The sequence below is a fragment of the Gorilla gorilla genome, chromosome 8 (genome assembly GCF_029281585.2).
Source record: "Gorilla gorilla gorilla isolate KB3781 chromosome 8, NHGRI_mGorGor1-v2.1_pri, whole genome shotgun sequence".
Lineage (NCBI taxonomy): Eukaryota > Metazoa > Chordata > Mammalia > Primates > Hominidae > Gorilla > Gorilla gorilla.
In genome coordinates, this window is record NC_073232.2 from 86,306,295 (window position 1) to 86,325,299 (window position 19,005).

A 19,005-nucleotide genomic window follows, 5' to 3' on the forward strand; every position below is an offset into this window, starting at 1 on the left:
TAGTAGGGTCTGGTTCACAGATGATACTGCATGATACACAGGCACCACCCAACAGTGGACAGCTACAGCACTACAGCCCCTTTCTAGGACATCCCTGAAGGACAGCAGTGAAGAGAAATTTTCCCAGTGGGCAGAACTTTGAGCAGTGCACCTGGTTGTGCACTCTGCATGGAAGGAGAAATGGCCAGATGTGCAATTATATGCTGATTCATGGGCTGTAGCCAATAGTTTGCCTGGATGGTCAGGGTCTTGGAAGAAGCATGAGTGAAAAATTGGTGACAAAGACATTTGGGGAAGAGGTATGTGGATGGACCTCTCTGAATGGTCAAAAACTGTGAAGATATTTGTATCCCATGTGAGTGCTCACCAACGGGTGACCTCAGCAGAGGAGGACTTTAATAATCAAGTGGATAGGATGACCCGTTCTGTGGACACCACTCAGCCTCTTTCCTCAGCCACGCCTGTCATTGCCCAATGGGCCCATGAACAAAGTGGTCATGGTGGCAGGGATGGAGGTTACGCATGGGCTCAGCAATGTGGACTTCCACTCACCAAGGCTGATCTGGCTACAGCCACTGCTGTGTGTCCAATTTGCCAGCAGCAAAGACCAACACTGAGCCCTCTATATGGCACCATTCCTCGGGGTGATCAGCCAGCTACTTGGTGGCAGGTTGATTATACTGGACCTCTGTCATCATGGAAAGGGCAGAGGTTTGTCCTCACCAGAATAGACACGTACTCCAGTTATGGGTTTGCCTATGATGCATACAATGATTCTGCCAAAACTACTATCCATGGACTCATGGAATGCTTTATCCACCATCATGGTATTCCACGTAGTATTGCCTCTGACCAAGGTATTCACTTTATAGATAAAGAAGTGCAGCAGTAGACTCATGCTCATGGAATTCACTGGTCTTACCATGTTCCCTATCATCCTGAAGCAGCTGGAGTGATAGAAAGGTGGAATGGCCTTTTGAAGTCACAATTACAAAGCCAATTAGGTGGCAATACTTTACAGGGCTGGGGCAAAGTTCTCCAGAAGGCTGTGTATGCTCTGAATCAACACCCAATTTGTGGTACTCCTTCTCCCATAGCCAGGATTCATGGGTCCAGTAATCAAGGGTGGAAGTAGAAGTGGCACCACTCACCATCACCCCTAGTGACCCACTAGCAAACTTTTTCCCTTTTGTTTTATTTTTTATTTATTTTTTAAATTATGTTTTTATTTCCATAATCATTGGGGAACAGGTGGTGTTGGTTATATAAGTTCTTTAGTGGTGATCTGTGAGATTTTGGTGCGCCCATCATACAAGCAGTATACACTGCACCCAATTTGTAGCCTTTTATCCCTTACTCCCTCCCCACCCTTTGCTTTTGAGTCCCCAAAGTCTATTGTGTCATTCTTATGCCTTTGCATCCTCATAGCTTAGCTCCCACTTATGAGTGAGAACATACAATGTTTGGTTTTCCATTCCTGAGTTACTTCACTTAGAATAATAGACTCCAATGTCACCCATGTCACTGATAATGTCATCAATTCATTCCTTTTTGTGGCTGAGTAGTATTCCATGATATATATTATATATGTATATATACACATATGTATATATATACGCATATATATACACATATGTATATATATACGCATATATATACACACATATATATACGCATATATATACACATATATATGTGTGTGTGTATATATGTGTGTATATATATACACATATATATATACACACACACATATATACATACACATACCACAGTTTATCCACTCGATTGATGGGCATTTAGGTTGGTTCCACATTTTTGCAATTGTGAATTATGCTGCTTATAAACATGCGTGTGCAAGTATCTTTTCATATAATGACTTCTTAGAACAATTCTGAGGTCACCTTGTTTCTTCCCCCGTCTTAAGTAGATTGTCTTTTAAATTTTGTGTGGAATTTTTGGAGGAGAGGGTAAAGTCTGATGCCCCTAGAATTCTGTATATTTAAAATAATTTTAAAAGGCCAGTAAATTTCACCAGGCTATTTTTATATGTTATTAATTCCCAATTTGTCCTGGGATGTCTTTTCAACTTATAGATTTGGGTCATCCATTATTGTAAAATTAATTCTTCAATTATGCCTTATAATATATTGTACATTTTATTTATTCTTCAGGAATTCCAAATACTGAATTCTGGGAAATAGATATCTCAGAAAGTGTGAAAAGCAAGTGCAAAGGTCCTCTGATGGAGTGAAATATAAAACATTTGAGAAACTGAAAGAAGCATTTTGGGCATGGCAAATAAGTATCATTGCTCCATGTTTCTAAGATCTATTCTCTGCACAGAAAGTTTAGGAAACTACATTGCTAAATCCATTTCTCTGTATTTTTATAAGATAGAATTTACCAAAAAAAGATATCCATACTATATTTGGGAGATAGAAGATATGCCATTATCCTTTGCACATAGTTGCAGCCAGAAATGCAGGCAGATGTGAGGTTTGTAGCAGAATTATCTGTGAGCAAATGAGAACCCATAGACTTAAGACAGTTGGTGGGAGATTACTAAACAATAATTGAGTATTGAAAGCTTCTGGTTTTAAAATGTTGGCATAGAAGCAATCTGGCTTTACTCCCTTTCCCCCACAGAAAGCCATAAAGAAATATACAGCATCAATATTATGACCAGCAATATCCAAGAACCCATTATGAGAATGAGACAATTTTTAGGATAGGACCACAGAGAAGCAACAAAAACTCAAAGCAGACAGCGACTTGTCCCTGCCTCAATCCCTGGGAAGAATAAGAGAGCCTGAAGTGAGAAATATCCCTGAGAACAGAGGAGACAGAGGGAGAAGTAAGCCTATCATCCTTAGCCCTCGAAACTGCTCTGTAACTTGGCCAAAGGGGATGTCAAATCAGTGGCTACTAAGAGTGGCTCTCAAAGTTCCAAAACAAATATAGGATCCAAACGCAGCAAGAGAAAATTTAATAACGTATAAGAAGCACTATTGTGTAGGAGGTATATTCCACAGGTCCTCTGGGCACAAACTTCCAGCTACCCTTCCCACACCTTTGGGAACCCCCACTTTGAGAAGGGCATTGCTTTGTTTACTAAGGCCAAGGGAAACCTGGGTTTAAGGCTCCACCTAGTGCCAAAAATAAGGCAGTGAAAAAAATTTAATATGGAAATTGCAAAGAATCTCTAAGCAAATGTATCTAATAAAACCCAAAACAAGCCAGACAAAGAAGACAAATAAATAATTAATCCTTAAATGCAAAGATACAGGAATACATCCCCAATAAATAACAGCAAACAAGGAACCATGACTTCTTCAATTGGAAAAGCAAAAAAACAATGACTGATGCTAATGAGATGATGAGAGTTCTCCGACCAAAAATTCAAAATAGAAGTTTTAAGGAAACTCAGTAGTCTACAAGATTACAAATAAAAGCAATTCAGAAATCTATCACAGAAATTTAACAGAGATTGAAATAATTTTAAAAATCAAACAAATCTTGGCGCTGAGAAATACATTTGCTTAACTGAAAAATTTTTAGAGGCTCTCAACAGCAGAATAGATCAAGCAGAGGAAAAACCAGTGAGCCTGAAGACAACCTATTTGAAAATACAGAGTGAAGGGGGGAAGAACAAAGAATGACATGGAACAAAGATTGCCTACAAAATATTTAAAAATCTCAAAAGACCAAATCTAAGAATTATTACTGTTCAAGAGGAAACTGAGCAAGAAAAACGAATACAAAGTTTATTTTTAAGAATAACAGAAAACTTTCCAAACCCTGAGAAAGATATAAATATTCAGGTATAGGAAAGTCAGAGAAAACCAAATAGATTCAACTGAAATATTGAATCTATTCAATATTGATTGATCCAGATGCCAAGACTAAATGGGGAGAAATCTGGGAACCCTACATGGGGTTGCCAAGCACTAGGATGCTTTCCAGACCCTGAACAGCTCCTAAGGAAGGGATGTCTCTAGCCTGAGTAGGCTGCCATACCTAGAGAGAACAGGGCTGACTTTCCTATGGAACTGGGGAAAGTCTGATCTGTTCACCCTCACTATGCATTTGACAAAAGTCTAATATCCATAATCTATAAGGAATATAAATCAGCAAGCAAAAGCAAATAACCCCATTAAAATATGGGAAAAGGACATGTATCAAAAGAAGACATACATGCACCAACAAATATATGAAAATATATATGAAAAATTGCTCATTATCACTAATATTAGAGAGATACAAATCAAAGCCATGAGATAACATATCACACTAGTCAGAACAGCTACTTTTAAGAAGTCAAAAAAACAACAGATGCTGTCAATGTTGAAAAATAAAAGGAAACACTTCTATAATAATGCTGGTGGGAATGTAACTTAGTTCAGCCACTGTGGAAAGCAGTGTGGAAATTTCCCAGAGAACTCAAAATAGAACTACCATTTGTCCTAACAATGCCACTGTTGGTTATATACACAAAGGAAAATAAATCATTCTACCAAAAAGACACATGCACTCAAAAGTTCATTACCGCACTATTCACAATAGCAAAGACATGGAATCAACCATGATTGTCATCAACTGTGGACTGGATAAAGAAAATATGGTACAATACACCACGGAAATGATGCAACTATAAAAAAGAATAAAATCATGTCCTTTGCAGCAACATAGATGCAACTAGAGGCCACTATCCTAAGACAATGCAGGGACAGAAAACCAAATACTGCAATGTGGACACAAAGATGGGAACAATAGATACTGGGGACTGCCTGATGTGGAGGAGAGTGGGAGAGGGACATGGGTGGGAAGGCTACCTATGGAGTACTATGCTCACCACCTTGGTGATGAGATCTTTCAAATACCAAGCCTTAGCAATATGCAATTTACCCATGTAACAAACCTCCACATATACCCTGAACCTAATATAAAAGTAGAAAAACAGGAAACTTTGAAATTAAACTACATACTAGACCAAACAGGCCTAACTGACATTTAGAAACTATTTCACACAACTGCTGTAGAATACTCAGTTTTTGTCAGCACATGGAATATTCCCCAGAATAGATCATAGTTATACCACAAAACAGTCTCGATAAATTCAAAAATAAAGAAATTCTACCAAGCATTTTTTGAAGCACAATGTAATAAATGCACTACAATCAATAATATGACAAACCTTGGAAATTGTATTAACACATGGAAATTAAACAACATTTTCTTGAATAACAAATGTATGAATAAAGAAATTAAGGAAATGTAAAATTTCTTGAAACAAATGAAAATGGGAATGCAACATACCAAATGTATGGGATACAGCAAAAGTGGTACTAATAAAGGTTATTCTGTCCTTCTGATCTCATTCAGATGTTTTTTTGATTTATAAGTAAATTGTAAAGCTAATATCAAAACACATAAGACTAAGAGACAGAAAGGGAGAAAAAAACACGACTAATATATACATTAAAATATGTACAGGTACTATAGTAATGGATTTATAATCCATTACAAGGCTTCAATTTATATTTTTCACTTCCTTCCACCAATAATTCCATGTCCTCCCTTTCCCACAGCCAACTGCTTGGCTACCTAAGGCTCTTCCCTAGTTAAGATGGCTCAAAATTTTATTCTTGAAGGGAATAACCTTTTAGTTGTTCAGCCTTGATTATGTAATCTTCCAATGGACATATGTAATCTACTACCAGACATAAAAGTAGTAAAGAATCATGTCAGTAAATCCTTTGCATTCCAAAGTCTTCCCTGAATTGCATGACTAACACCAAATTTCACCTAAGTGAAAGTATTCAAGATTAATACACCCTAATAAGAAGAAGGTGTATTTTTAAAAATCTACTCAGCCAATCTATGTCCTGGATTGAAGAATTTATTCCATTTACATTCAAGGTTATTTATAGGTAAGAACTTACTATTATCATTTTGTTATTTGTTTCCTGGTTATTTTGTAGATCTTTTGCCCTTTTCCTTCTCTTTTGCTGCCTACCTTTGTGATTTAATATTTTTTGTAGTTCTAAGCTTTGATTCTTTTCTCTTTATTGTTTGTAAATCTGCTATAATTACCTTGTGGCTTACATAAAACATCTAGGTGAGACAGAGTCTTGCTCCGTCACCCAGGCTGGAGTGCAATGGCGTGATCTCGGCTCACTGCCACCTCTGCCTCCTGGGTTCAAGTGATTCTCCTGCCTCAGCCTCCAGAGCAGCTGAGTTACAAGCGTATGCCACCACACACAGCGAATTTTTGTATTTTTAGTAGAGATGGGGTTTCACCATGTTGGCCAGGGTGATCTTGAACTCCTGACCTCAGGTGATCTGCCCACCTCAGCCTCCCAAAGTGCTAGGATTACAGGCATGAGCCACCATGCCCAGCCAACATCTAGGTTTTAAGCAAGTAATTTAAGCTGATAACAACTTTATTTTTGTCGCATATCTAAACTGTAGATTTGTATCTTCCCCCATTTATGATTTTGATGTCACAATTTACATCTTTTTGAATTATGTAACTTATTGTAGCTTTAGTTATTTCTGACAATTTTGACTTTTAACCTTTATTCTAGAGATATATATGATCTACATACCACCATTACAGTATTCTGGATTTTTTTGTTTATCTCTACCCATGATGAGTTTATACTTCCATATGTATTCATGATAGTATTTATTGTCCTTTTCTTTCCACTTGAAGAAATCCCTTGAGCATTTCTTGTAAGATAAATATAGTGGTAATAAATTCCCTCATGTTTTGTTTGTAAAAAGATTATTTTTCCTTTATTTCTCAGAACATCTTTGATGGGTATAGTATTCTTGACTAATTTTTTTTTTCTTTTAGCACTTTGAACATATCATTCAATTCTCTGCTGGCCCGCAAAATTTCTACAAAGAAATCTGATGGAAATGTCCTCGATGTCACTTGATGCTTTTCTCCTGCTGTTTTAAAAATTCTTTTGACTTTGACAGTTTGATTATAATGTGCCTTGAAAATGACTTTTTTCGACTGAATCTGTTTGAGAACTTTGAGCTTCATGGATCTAGACATCCATGTCTCCCTTCAGACTTGAAATAATTTTCATCATTTAATTCACTAAATAAGCTTTCCATCCCTTTCTCCACTTTGTTTCCTTCTTTAATACCTGTAATGTCAATGTTTGCTAACCTAATGATGTCTCATAAGTCCTTTAGTGTTCTTCATTCTTTTTCATTCTTTTTTTCTTCTCTGATAGAGTCATTTCAAAAGACCTATCTGAAAGGTCACAGATTTTTTTTCTTCTGCTTGATCTAGTCTGCTGTCAAAGCTCTCAATTGCAGTTTTTATTTCATTCACTGAGTTCAACTCCAAGATTTCTGTTTATCTCCTTTTTAAAATAATATCTATGTCTTTATTGACTTTATCATTCAGATGATGAACTATTTTCTTGATTTCAGTGAACTGTCTACTTGTATTTTCTTATATCTTAGTGAGTTACCTTAAAATCATTATTTTGAATTCCTTTTCAGGAAATTTCTGTTTCTTTGGTGTCAGTTACTGTGTTCCTTCAGTGGTGGTGTCTTTCCTTGCTTTTTTATGATTCTTATGTACCTGTGTTGAGGTCTGCACACTGTTAGAGCAGTCTCCTTTCCAAACTTATAGACTGGCTTTTTTTTTGAAAAAGACTCACTTGCAGATGGACCACAGGGTAATGTTTTGGGTAGGGTGTGGTGGCTGCGGTTCCAGGTAGGCACGATGGTGTCATCTCTGTGCAGCTTCCTTACCTGCGATCCATGTCAGTGATGACTGTGGGTGCCTCAGTGGCCTAGGCAGCAGAAATTTGTGGCAGTGATAGTAGCTGTGTAGCTGTTAGGGTTCTCAGTGACAAAGCCTTCAGGAGTACCTCCTGCTCTCATTTTTCCCATAGTAATGAAACTTAGCTGAGAAATCCCTCTTGGTGTTGGGTCTGATATGACTTGCAGGCAGCCTCAGCAGCACTATGTTCCAGGGCACAGGATTGAAGTGGCTGTAAAATTGGGGTCCTGTGCTTAGTGTCTTGCAAAACTACTGAAGTATCCAGTATGTGGGATCAGGTTTACTCTCTGAGGCACAGGTGGATGCAAATCTTCCACAAAACTGAGGACTCTGACTCTGAGGCACTCTTCAGAAGCTTGGCTCAGGGACAGGAATATGGCTGCAACTCTGACCCTGTGAATCAGAATGAAGCACTGACACAGCTGTGGAGAAAAAATGCATTCCAAAGGCTCAGGCCCTAGGCAGTAGGGCACAGCTGCAATTTGAGTTCTAGAGCCAACAGACCACAGTGGCAACTTGGGCACTGAGAGAGGAGGTAACCCAGAGTAGTGACTCTGGACCCTGGAAGGGCGGAACACAATAAAGCCCATGTTCTGCAAGGCTGAGTACAGCAGCCAGGACCCAGGAATGGCAAGGTGCTCCTTGGCTGCTCCAGCTGTGGTGCCAATGGCCCCAGGTGCAGTCTGGGCTAGCACTCCAGAGGACACAAGCAGTCGGCCTTGGTGGTGTTTATGTGGTGTTAGTTCCGCAGGCATGCAGAATGCAAGAGTGTGGGGGCATGTCTTCCTCCACCTAGATTTCAGAGAATGTCATGGACAGTCTGGGGTCCCGGACAGAAACATGTCACAGGGGCTGAGCCACCACAGACAGCCCCCATTAGAACAATGCTGAGCGGACCGTGGAGTCAGAGTTACCACTAGGCATAGTGGAGCCTTGGGAGTGGGGCTGGCCATGAAATTTCAAAACTGTAGACCACTAAGGTGTAATGCCAGTCTGGGAAAGCTGCAGGCACAAGACTCCAACCCATGAGGGTTGCTGTCTGGGCCGAGGCCAGCAAAGGCATAGAGATGGGGCTGCCTGAGACTTTGAGGGCCCAACCCCCACCCAAGTGTGCTCAGAGGGTGGAACATGAAGTCAAAAAAATGTATTCTCTAGTTTTAAGATTTAACGTTGCTTTCCTTGTTGTATTTTGGACTTACTTGGAGCCAGTTATCTCCTTTTATCTTCCCTATTTTGTCACTTTGGGATGGCAATGCCTATTCTATTCTTGTCCCACCAGTGTATTTTGGAAGCACAAAGGGGGCAAAAGAAAGACAGATGGAATCAAATTTCCCCTTTTATAATAAACCCACTCCTAAGATAACAAACCTACTCCTCTGTGATAATAGCATTAATCTATTCACTCTGCCTTCATGGCCTAATCACCACACATTAAGGCTCCACCTCTGAACACTGCTGCATTGGGAATTAAGTTTCCAATGCATGCTTTTGGGTGGACATATTCAAACTATAGCAGTGTCCCATAATTCTTGTAGGGTTTTTTTTTTTTTTACTTTTTTATTTTCTTTTTTTCTCTGGGTAATTTCAAATGATCTGTGTTCAAGTTTACTGATTCTTTCTTTTGCCTGATCTATTCTGCTATTGAAATGCAATATGGAATTTTCCAGTTCAATCATTGAGTTCTTTAGCTCTAGAATTTCTGTCTGGTTCTTTTGTATGATTTCTATCTCTTTATTGAGTTCATTTTGCTTATTTTCCTGATTTTTCTTAGTTGTCTGTTTTCTCTTGTAGTAAACTGAATTTCCTTAAGATTATTTTGAACTTTCTGTCAGACAGTTTATAAATCTCCATTTATGTAGGGTCAATTACTAGTGCTCTTTTTGTTCCTTTGGTGATGTTATGTTTCCTGATTGTTCATAATTCTTGTGCCCATGCATTGGTATTTTCACATTTGAAGAAGTAGGCACTTATTCCAGTCTTTACAAACTGGCCTTGGCAAAAAAAAAAAAAAAAAAAAAAAGCCCTTTACTGTTCAGTTCAACCAGAGACTATGGGTTGGTCATCTGGCTTGGTTCATGAGTAGTCTTGCTGCTGGAGTTCTCAGGCAGGCTGGCCTAGTGGCTGGATGAGAAGACAGGTGGGTCTGGTGCCTGAGTCTACCAGGTTGGGCCTAGAGCCTGGGTCCACATTGGCTGGCTTTGCACTGGGATCCACTATGATTCTGTAAGCCATATCCACAAAATCAGGTCTGTAGCTAGGGTCCACTGGAGTGAACCAATTGACTGGGCCCACAGGGGCAGACCTGAATCTTGTTATTTGTGGGAACTGGTCTGATGTCTGGGTCCACGGAGAATGACTTGGTATAGGGGTGGACCTTTAGCCTGAGTCTGTAGGGACAGCTAGGTGCTTGGATGAGCCTGGAACTTTGCTCCATGGAGATGGATTGGTGCTGGGGTTTGTTGGTGCTGACCTGGCACTGGGGTGGAGCTAGAGGCTGGGTCCATGGGTGCTGGCCTAAAGCCTGGAGTTGTGAGAGCCAGCCTGACAGTGGGTAAATCTGAAGCAAACTTGGACCCTGAACCTGAGTTTGCAGAGGCAAGTCTGGGACCACAGAAAATTACCTGACACTGGGCAGGCCTGTACCAGTATCTGCAGACTGGCCTGGTACTGAGGCAGGCCTAGAGGTTGGATACACATAAATAGGCCTGGAATCTGAGGCTGGATTTGATGGCCTGGGGTGAAGTCAGGAATAAAGCTTAGTTGATTGCTACTGGTCTGGAGGATAGGTCCACAGAGGCTGGTATAGTGCTGGTGGCAGTCTGAAGCCTGGAGCTGCTAGGGCTGACCTGACAATGGGGCAGGCTTGGAGCCTCAGGTACATGTGAAGCCTGAGTTTTCAGGGGCCAGCTTAGGGCCTGGAGCTACTGCGGCTGACCTGGCTCTGGGATCGGTCTGGGGTGTGAAGCTCTGGGTCCAGCTTGGTGCTGGGGCAGCCCAGAAGACTGAGTCTATGGGGCAAGCTCAGTGTTGAGGCAATGTTGGTTTGCAGGTGGTGGCCTGGACTCTAGGGCTGCAAATTCCAGCCTAGTGCTGAGGTGGGCCTGAAGGCTGGGATCACTGGAGCTTGCCTGGAAGTGGAGCAAGACTAGAGGCTGAATCTGTGGGAGCTGGACTGGTGCCAGAATGGGCCTGAAGGCTCCATCTGTAGGGTCAGCCTGGAGAGGCCTTCAGGGGCAGGCCTGAAGCTTGAGTCTGTGGAGCTGTCCTGGAATAGGGGCGAGCCTGAAGCCTGGGGCCTCTGGGGCCAACCTGGAGCTGGGACTGCTAGAGCTGGTCTGATGGTGGGACAAAACTGGAGACTGCATTTGCAGAGCTGGCCTGAAGAAGCCTAGAGCCACAGGAGCCGGCCTGGCATTGGGGCGGGCTTGGAGGCTGGGTCTGCAGATACTGGCCTAGAGTTTGTGGCTGTAGGGGCCTGGCTGGCATTGGATTTTACTCCAGTGGGCTGAATGTTGGGGTCCAAGGAAGTCCAGTGCTCATTTAACCTTCCTTTCCTCACATTAAAGATATCTCTCTCCACACCGTGCTGCCCGAAGTTAAGGAGGGAGTGATGCAGATTATGTAAAACTGTCCTTCCTCCCCTCTTCAATGCATCTTTCTTATATCTGCGTTACATTCAAGTGCTGTAATCTCTCATCTGGTTTCTTTAGCTGTTGTAAAGGTATTTTCATGTGTAGATAGCTGTTCAAACTGATGTTTCTATAAGGGCAAAAGCACTAGGAAATCTTATTCTGCCATCTTGCTGATGTCATTCCATAGGGCTGTCTTTGCATTTTGACAGAATTACAATGTGTCTCGGTGTGGATCTCTGAGTTTATTCTACTTGGAGTTTGGTTAGTTTTAAATGTGTAGATGCATATCTTTCATCAAATTTGGGATATTTTTTACCCATCATTTCTTCACAAATTCCTTCTGCTCTTTTCTCTTTTCTCCTTCTGATACCCACATAATGTGTTGCTGATCCACTCGATGGTGTCCCACAGGTCCCTTCCCTTTCCTTCGTTTTTATTCCTGCTTCTCAGACTTAATAATCACAATTGTCCTACGTTCAGATTCACTGATTCTTCTTTCGTCTGCTCAGATCTGCTGTTGAATCTCTCTATGAATTATTTATTTCAACTATTATACTTTTCAACTAAGGATATTGTTTATTTTTTATCATCTTTATTTCACTTTTTTTACAAAGTTTTTCTGATTTCCTTTTGTTCTTTGTCCATGTTTTCCTTTAGCTCTTTGAGAATATTTAATATAGCGGGTGGTTTTTTTGTTTGTTTGTTTGTTTTGATGGAGTCTCACTCTGTTCCCCAGGCTAGAATGCAGTAGCATGATCTTGGCTCACTGTAATCTCTGCCCCCTGGGTTGAAACAATTCTCCTGCTTCAGCCTCCCTAATAGCTGGGATTACAGGTGTGCATTACCATGCCCGGCTAATTTTTGTATTTTTAGTAGAGATGAAGTTTCGCCATGTTGGCCAGGCTGGTCTCGAACTCCTGGCCTCAATTGATTCACCCGCCTTGGCCTACCAAAGTGCTAGGATCACAGGTGTAAGCCACCATACCCTGGCCTTATATAGTGGTTTTAAAGTCTGTCTAGTAAGTACATTGTATGAGCTTCCTCAGGAATGGTTTCTCTCAATTTATTTTGCTCCTTTGATTTGTCCATACTTACTTCTTTTTATTATGCCCTGTAATTTTTTTCTATTGAAAGTTGTTCATTTGGATATTAAAAGGGGTGATGCTAGAGATTATCTTTTCTCCCTTCCCCAGGTATTGCTCTTTTTGATTGCTGAAAGCTACAGTCAGACATTTGTTTAGGTATTCGCAAATCATTTTTACAAAAACTTTATTCTGTGTGTTACCACTGAAATCTGTTACTTAAAGCTCATGTTCAGTTACTGTTTTTATAGATATTTCTTCCAATGTCAGCATTTCTTTTTAAATTAAAAGAACTCCCCCCACACATCAAACACCTTTCACAGTATTTGCAATTAATTCTATCCTAAGAGTCTCCCTTCAGCACTTAGCTAGGCTTGCATTGAGCCCAGAAATAAGGCTGAGTTGAAAGTTTAATGTCTTGTTAATCACAAGTATTAACAGCACTATATACCAAGCTGAGGAAGGAATCTCAGAGCTCGAAGACTAGCTCCCTGAAACAACTCAGACAAAAATAAAGAAACAAGAATAAAAAAGAATGAACAAAAACTTGGGGAAATATGGGATTATGGTAAGAGACCAAACTATGACTCATAAAGAGAGATGAAGAAAATTTAGAACTATGCCACTACAAATGCCACCTTTCCCAAATCCTCCCAATTAATGACTTCTACTTTATTTGCTAAATATATTATATTTCCATGCATAAGTCTTTGTAAACTATCAGCTTTTTATTCCACTGATATTATTTCTATGTCCTCTACTTTAAAAAAAAATTCTCTTATTTTAATCTTTTTTCTACTTTTAGTTTTCAGATTTTATCATCTTCTTTTTCTACCTTCTTGCTATGAACTTATAATCCTAACTTTTTAGTTTTCCTTATTTTCTATCATATGCAACCTTTAAATTTCCTTATAAAAACCTATTTAAGGACCTCTTGTAAGTGCTTATGTGTAGTGTTTTAAATTTAATTTAGTCTCAAATATATCCTAGTGTCCATTATGTTTTCTTCAACTTATAAATAGGATTTTAAATTTTGCAGAAGAATTTTTATCTTTTTTATCATTTAGTTCTGTTTTATTGCATCATAGAAAATGTGATTTGTGGAAATCATTTTTTGGTATTCATTGAAACTTAATGTGTGGCCTAATATGTAGTCAATTTTTGCATGTGTACTCCATTTATTGAGTGGAGTATTCTGTAAGTATCTGTTTAATATGTCTAGCACAGAAGGATTTATGTCCTTCATAAACTAGTTTTTTTCTGCAATATTTGATAGAGATGAAAATAGTGTAGAGATGTTCAATTTTTGTGGATCCATAAATTCTGCACAGTTCTTCATACATTTTGAAAATTTCTTTTTTTTGTTTTGTTTTGTTTTTTGAGACAGAGTCTTGCTCTCTCTCCCAGGCTGGAGTGCAGTGGCGCAATCTCGGCTCAGTGCAACCTCTGCCTCCCAGGTTCAAGCAAGCCTCTTGCCTCAGCCTCCTGAGTAACTGGGACCACACGCGTGTGCCACCAAGCCCAGCTAAATTTTGTACTTTTGGTAGAGATGGGGCTTCACCATGTGGGCCAGGCTGGTCTCGAACTCCTGACCTCGGGAGATCTACTCTCCTCAGCCTCCCAAAATGCTGGGATTACAGGCACGAGTCACGGCGCCTAGCACGTGTCTGTAGTCCCAGCTACTCTGGAGGCTGAGGCAGGAGAATCGCTTGAATCCGGGAGGCGAAGGTTGCAGTGAGCCGAGATTGCGCCACTGCACTCCAGCCTGGCGACAGAGCGAGACTTCGTCTCAAAAAAAAGAACTTTGGCTTATAAAAAGAAATGAGATCATGTCCTTTGTAGGGACATGGATGAAGCTGGAAGCCATTATCCTCACCAAACTAACGCAGGAACAGAAAACCAAACACCGCATATTCCCACTTGTGAGTGGGAGCTGACCAATGAGAACACATGGACACAGGGAGGGGAACAACCCACCCTGGGGTCTGTCAGAGGGCCGTGGGGTGCGCGGTACAGCATTAGGAAAAAGAGCTGATGCATGCCAGGCTTAATACCTGGGTGATGGGTTGATAGGTTCAGCAAACCACCATAACACACATTTACCTATGTAACAAACCTGCACATCCTGCACATGTACCCTCGAACTTAAAAAACAAAATAAAATAAAATAAAATTTCTTTTGTAATTTTTGTATTTTTATCAGAATACCTTCATTTTTATTGTGGTAAATATACATAATATAAAATTTATTATTTTAACCATTTTAAATGTATGATTAATTGTATTAACCACAATCACTTTGTTGTGCAGCCATCACCACCATCTATCTTCGGAAAGTCTTCACCTTTCTAAACTCAAACTCTACCCATTAAGCAATAACTCCCTATTAGCCTCTATTGCCAGGCCTTGGGAACCTTTAATCTACTTTCTGTCTACTTATTCTAGGTACCTCATATAAGTGGTACAATAAGATACAATATTTATCTTTTGTATTTGCCTTATTTCACTTACCATAATATTTCAAGATTCATTCACTTTGTAGCATGTTTCAGAACATGATTCATTTTTAAAGTGAAATAATATTTCATTGTATGTATATACCATGTTTTGTTTCTGCATTCATTTGCTGATGGAGATTAGGTTGTTTACAACTTTTGGCTAATGTAAATAATGCTGTTATAAACACTGGTGCACAAGTACCTGTTTTCAATTCTTTTGGGTCTACACCTACACCTTGAAGTAAATAGATCATATGAGAACTCCATGTTTAACTTTTTGATAAACAACCAAACTGTTTTCCACAGCAGTGACAGTTTTACATTCCCGTGAACAATTTACAAAAGTTCCTATTTGTCTACATCCTTGCCAACATTCCTTATTTTCTGTTTCTATAATGAGAGTCATCCTAATGGCTATGAAGTGATATCTTATTGTGATTTTGGTTTGCATTTCTCTAATGGCCAATGATGTTAAGTATCTTTTTTAGGGCAAATTAGCAACTTGTATATCTCCTCTGGAAAAATGTCTATTCAAATCACTTGCCCATTTTTAAACGGAGTTGAGTTTTTTGTTAATTTATAAAACTTCCTTGTATATTCTAGACATTAAGCCCTTATCAGATATGTAATTTGCAAATATTTTCTCCCACTCTCTGGGTTGTGCTTTCACTCTCTGATACTGTCTTTTGATGACAAAAGTTTTTAATTTTGATGAAGTCCAACTTACCTATTTTTTTCTTTTGTTGTCTGTGCTTTGGGAGTCATACCCAAAAAATAATTGCTAACTTCAATGTCATGAAGCCTTTTCCCTGTTTTTCTCTCAGAGTTTTAATGGTTTTAGGTCTTATATGTAGGTATTTGGTCCATTTTAATTTTTGTATATAATGTAAGGTAAGGATTCAACTTCATTCTTTTGACGTGAATATCTGGTTTGTGGAAAAGACTGTCTTTTTGTGAAAGCACCGTTTGTGGAAAGACTGCCTTCTTACCAGTAAATGGTATTGGCAACTTTGCTGAAAGTTATTTGACCACATAGCAAGGATTTAATTCCAGTCTCTCAATTCTATCCCCATTGGTCTGTATGTCTGCTTTATGCCAGTATATCACTCTTTTGATTACTGTAGCTTTATAGTAAGTTTTGAAATCAGGAAGTGTGAGACTTCCAAATTTATTCTCCTTTTTCAAAATTGTTTTGGATATGTGTGGTCCCTTGTATTCCTATGATTTTTAAGATAGGGTTTTCTATTTTGCAACAATAACCTCTTAAGTATTATGGGAATTTGATAAGAACTGCAGATTGCATTGAAGGTGTAGATCACTTTGGGTATTATTGTCATCTTAATAATATTGTCTTCTGGCCGGGCACGGTGGCTCATGCCTGTAATCCCAGCACTTTGGGAGGCCAAGGCAGACGAATCACTTGAGGTCAGGAGTTTGAGACCAGTCTGGACAACATAGTGAAACCCTGTTTCTTCTAAACATACAAAAACTAGCGGAGCATGGTGGCATGTGCCCGTAATTCCAGCTACTAGGGAGACTGAGTCAGGAGAATTGTTTGAACCTGGGAGGCGGAGGTTGCAGTGAGCCGAGATTGCGCCACTGCACAGCCTGGGTGACAGAGGAAGACTCAATCTCAAAAAAAACAAAAAAACAAAAACAAAACAAAAAAAAAACAAGTTATCTTCTAATCCATGAACATGAGATGTCTTTCCATTTATTTATGTCTTCTTAATTGTTTTCAGCATTATATGGTAGTTTTCAGTATACAAGTCTTTTGCCTTTTGCCTTCTTGGTTAAATTTATTCCTAAATATTTTGTTCTTTTGATGCCATTGTAAATGGAACTGTTTTCTTAATTCTTTTCAGATAGCTCACTACCAGTGCATAGATATGTAACCAATTTTTGTGTGTTCATTTTGTATCCTGCAACTTTGCTAAATTTGTTTATTATATCTAACAGTTGTTTTGTGGAATCATTAGGGTTTTCTTCATATAAGATAATGTCACCTCTTGGCACATAATTTTATTTCTTCCTTTCCAGTTTGGATGTTAACTATCTATCATCTACCTGTCTTCTATTCTAACTGGTCCAGACAGATTTTGAATACTATTTTGACTAGAAGTTATCTAAACAGGTGTCCTTGTATTGCTCCTGATCTTAAGGAAAACATTTTTAATCTTTTACCATTTAATATGATGTTAGTTGTGGATTTTTTGTATTTGGCTTTTTATCATGATGTGGAAGCGCTCTATTCCTAGCTTGTTTACTGTTTTTACATGAAAGGGTATTGAATTTGGTCAAATGCTTTGTCTGCATCAACTGAGAGGATCCAGTGGGGTTTTTTGTTGTTGTTAATTATGCTAACATGGTATATCACACTGATTGACTTTTGTCTATTGAATTATCCTTGCATTTGAGAAATAAAACTCATAAATTCATGATGTATAATTTTTTGTATGCTACTAAATTTTATTTACTAATATTTTGTTGAGGATTTTGCATCATTATTCATAAGGGATATTGTTCTGTCATTTGCTTTCTTATAGCATTTCTGACTTTAGTATCAGGATAATGCTGTCCTCATAGAATGAGTTAGGAAGTATTCCCTCCTCTTCAGTTTTTTGAAAGAATTTGAGAAGGATTAGTTTTAATTCTTCTTTAAAATATTTGGTAATATTCACCCATAAAGTCGTCTGGTCCTGGATTTTTCTTTGTTGGAAAATTTTAATTAGGATTCAGTATTCATCTTAATTAGGGGTCTATTTAGATATTTCTTCATAAGTCAGTTCTGGTAGATTGCATATTTCTAACAATTTGTTATTTCCTCTAGGTTATCCAGTTTTTTTGGTGTACAGTTGTTCACAGTGTTCTCTTGCAATGCTTTTTATTCTTTTAAAATTGGTTGTAATGTTCCCACTTTCTGTTTTGATTTTTAGCAACTTTATTATTTTTCTCTAGTCAATCTAGCTAAAGTTTTGTCATTTTTGTTCATCTAAAGTGCATCTTTTGTAAGCAGCATGTAGTTGATCATTTTTTAAAAAAAATTCATTCTGCAAATTTCTGCCTTTTGTGTGAAGAGTTTTATCAATTTACATTTAAAATAATTACTGATAAGGAAAGACATTTCTGCCATTTTGATACCTGTTTTTTGTATGTTATACCTTTTTGCTCTTCATTTCCTCTAATTCCATCTTTTTTGTGTTTAGTTGACTTTTTGTAGGCACATGTTTTGATTCCTTTCTCTTTTCTTCATGCATGCACCATAGATATTTTCTTTGTGATTACCAAGCAAATAATATATAATATCTTAAAGTTATAACAATTTAATTTGAATTGACACCAACTCAACTTCAATCCATCCAAAAAGTATACTCTTATGCAGCACCCTCTAACTTATCCCTGTCATTAACATCACAAATCATGTCTTTATATATTGTGTGTCCATAACATAAATTTGTAATTATTTTTATATATTTGTCTTTTGAGTATTATAGATACAAAGAGCAGAGTTATAAACCAAAATTATAATAATAATGGCTTTTATATTTGCCCATGGACTTATCTTTGCCAGAGATCTTTATTTCCTCATATGGTTGAAGTTACTGTCTAGCATTCTTTCATTTTAACCTGAAGAATTCTGGGGTTTTTTGTTTGTTTGACGGTGTCTTGCTCTGTAGCCAGGTTGGAGTGCAGTGGCGTGATCTCGGCTCACTGAAACCTCCTCATCTTCAGTTTCACTGATTCCCCCGCCTCAGCCTCCTGAGTAGCTGGGACTATAGGCGTGTACCACCACGCCTGTCTAATTTTTTGTATTTTTGTAGAGACGGGGTTTCACCATGTTGGCCAGGATGGTCTTGATTTCCTGACCTCGTGATCTACCTGCCTCAGCCTCCCGAAGTGCTTGGATTACAGGCGTGAGCCACTGCGCCCAGCCTAGAAGTTTTAATAGGGCGGGCCTACTAGTAATGCTGTGATTGCCAGGA

At 38.8% G+C, this 19,005-nt stretch overlaps 1 protein-coding gene across 28 annotated transcripts in view; it reads right to left on the reverse strand.

Moving 5' to 3' along the window:
• The window catches only part of CCDC7 (coiled-coil domain containing 7), a 459,676-nt gene that overhangs the window by 84,632 nt on the left and 356,039 nt on the right, over positions 1–19,005 (reverse strand). The gene's annotated exons all lie outside the window — the stretch shown is intronic.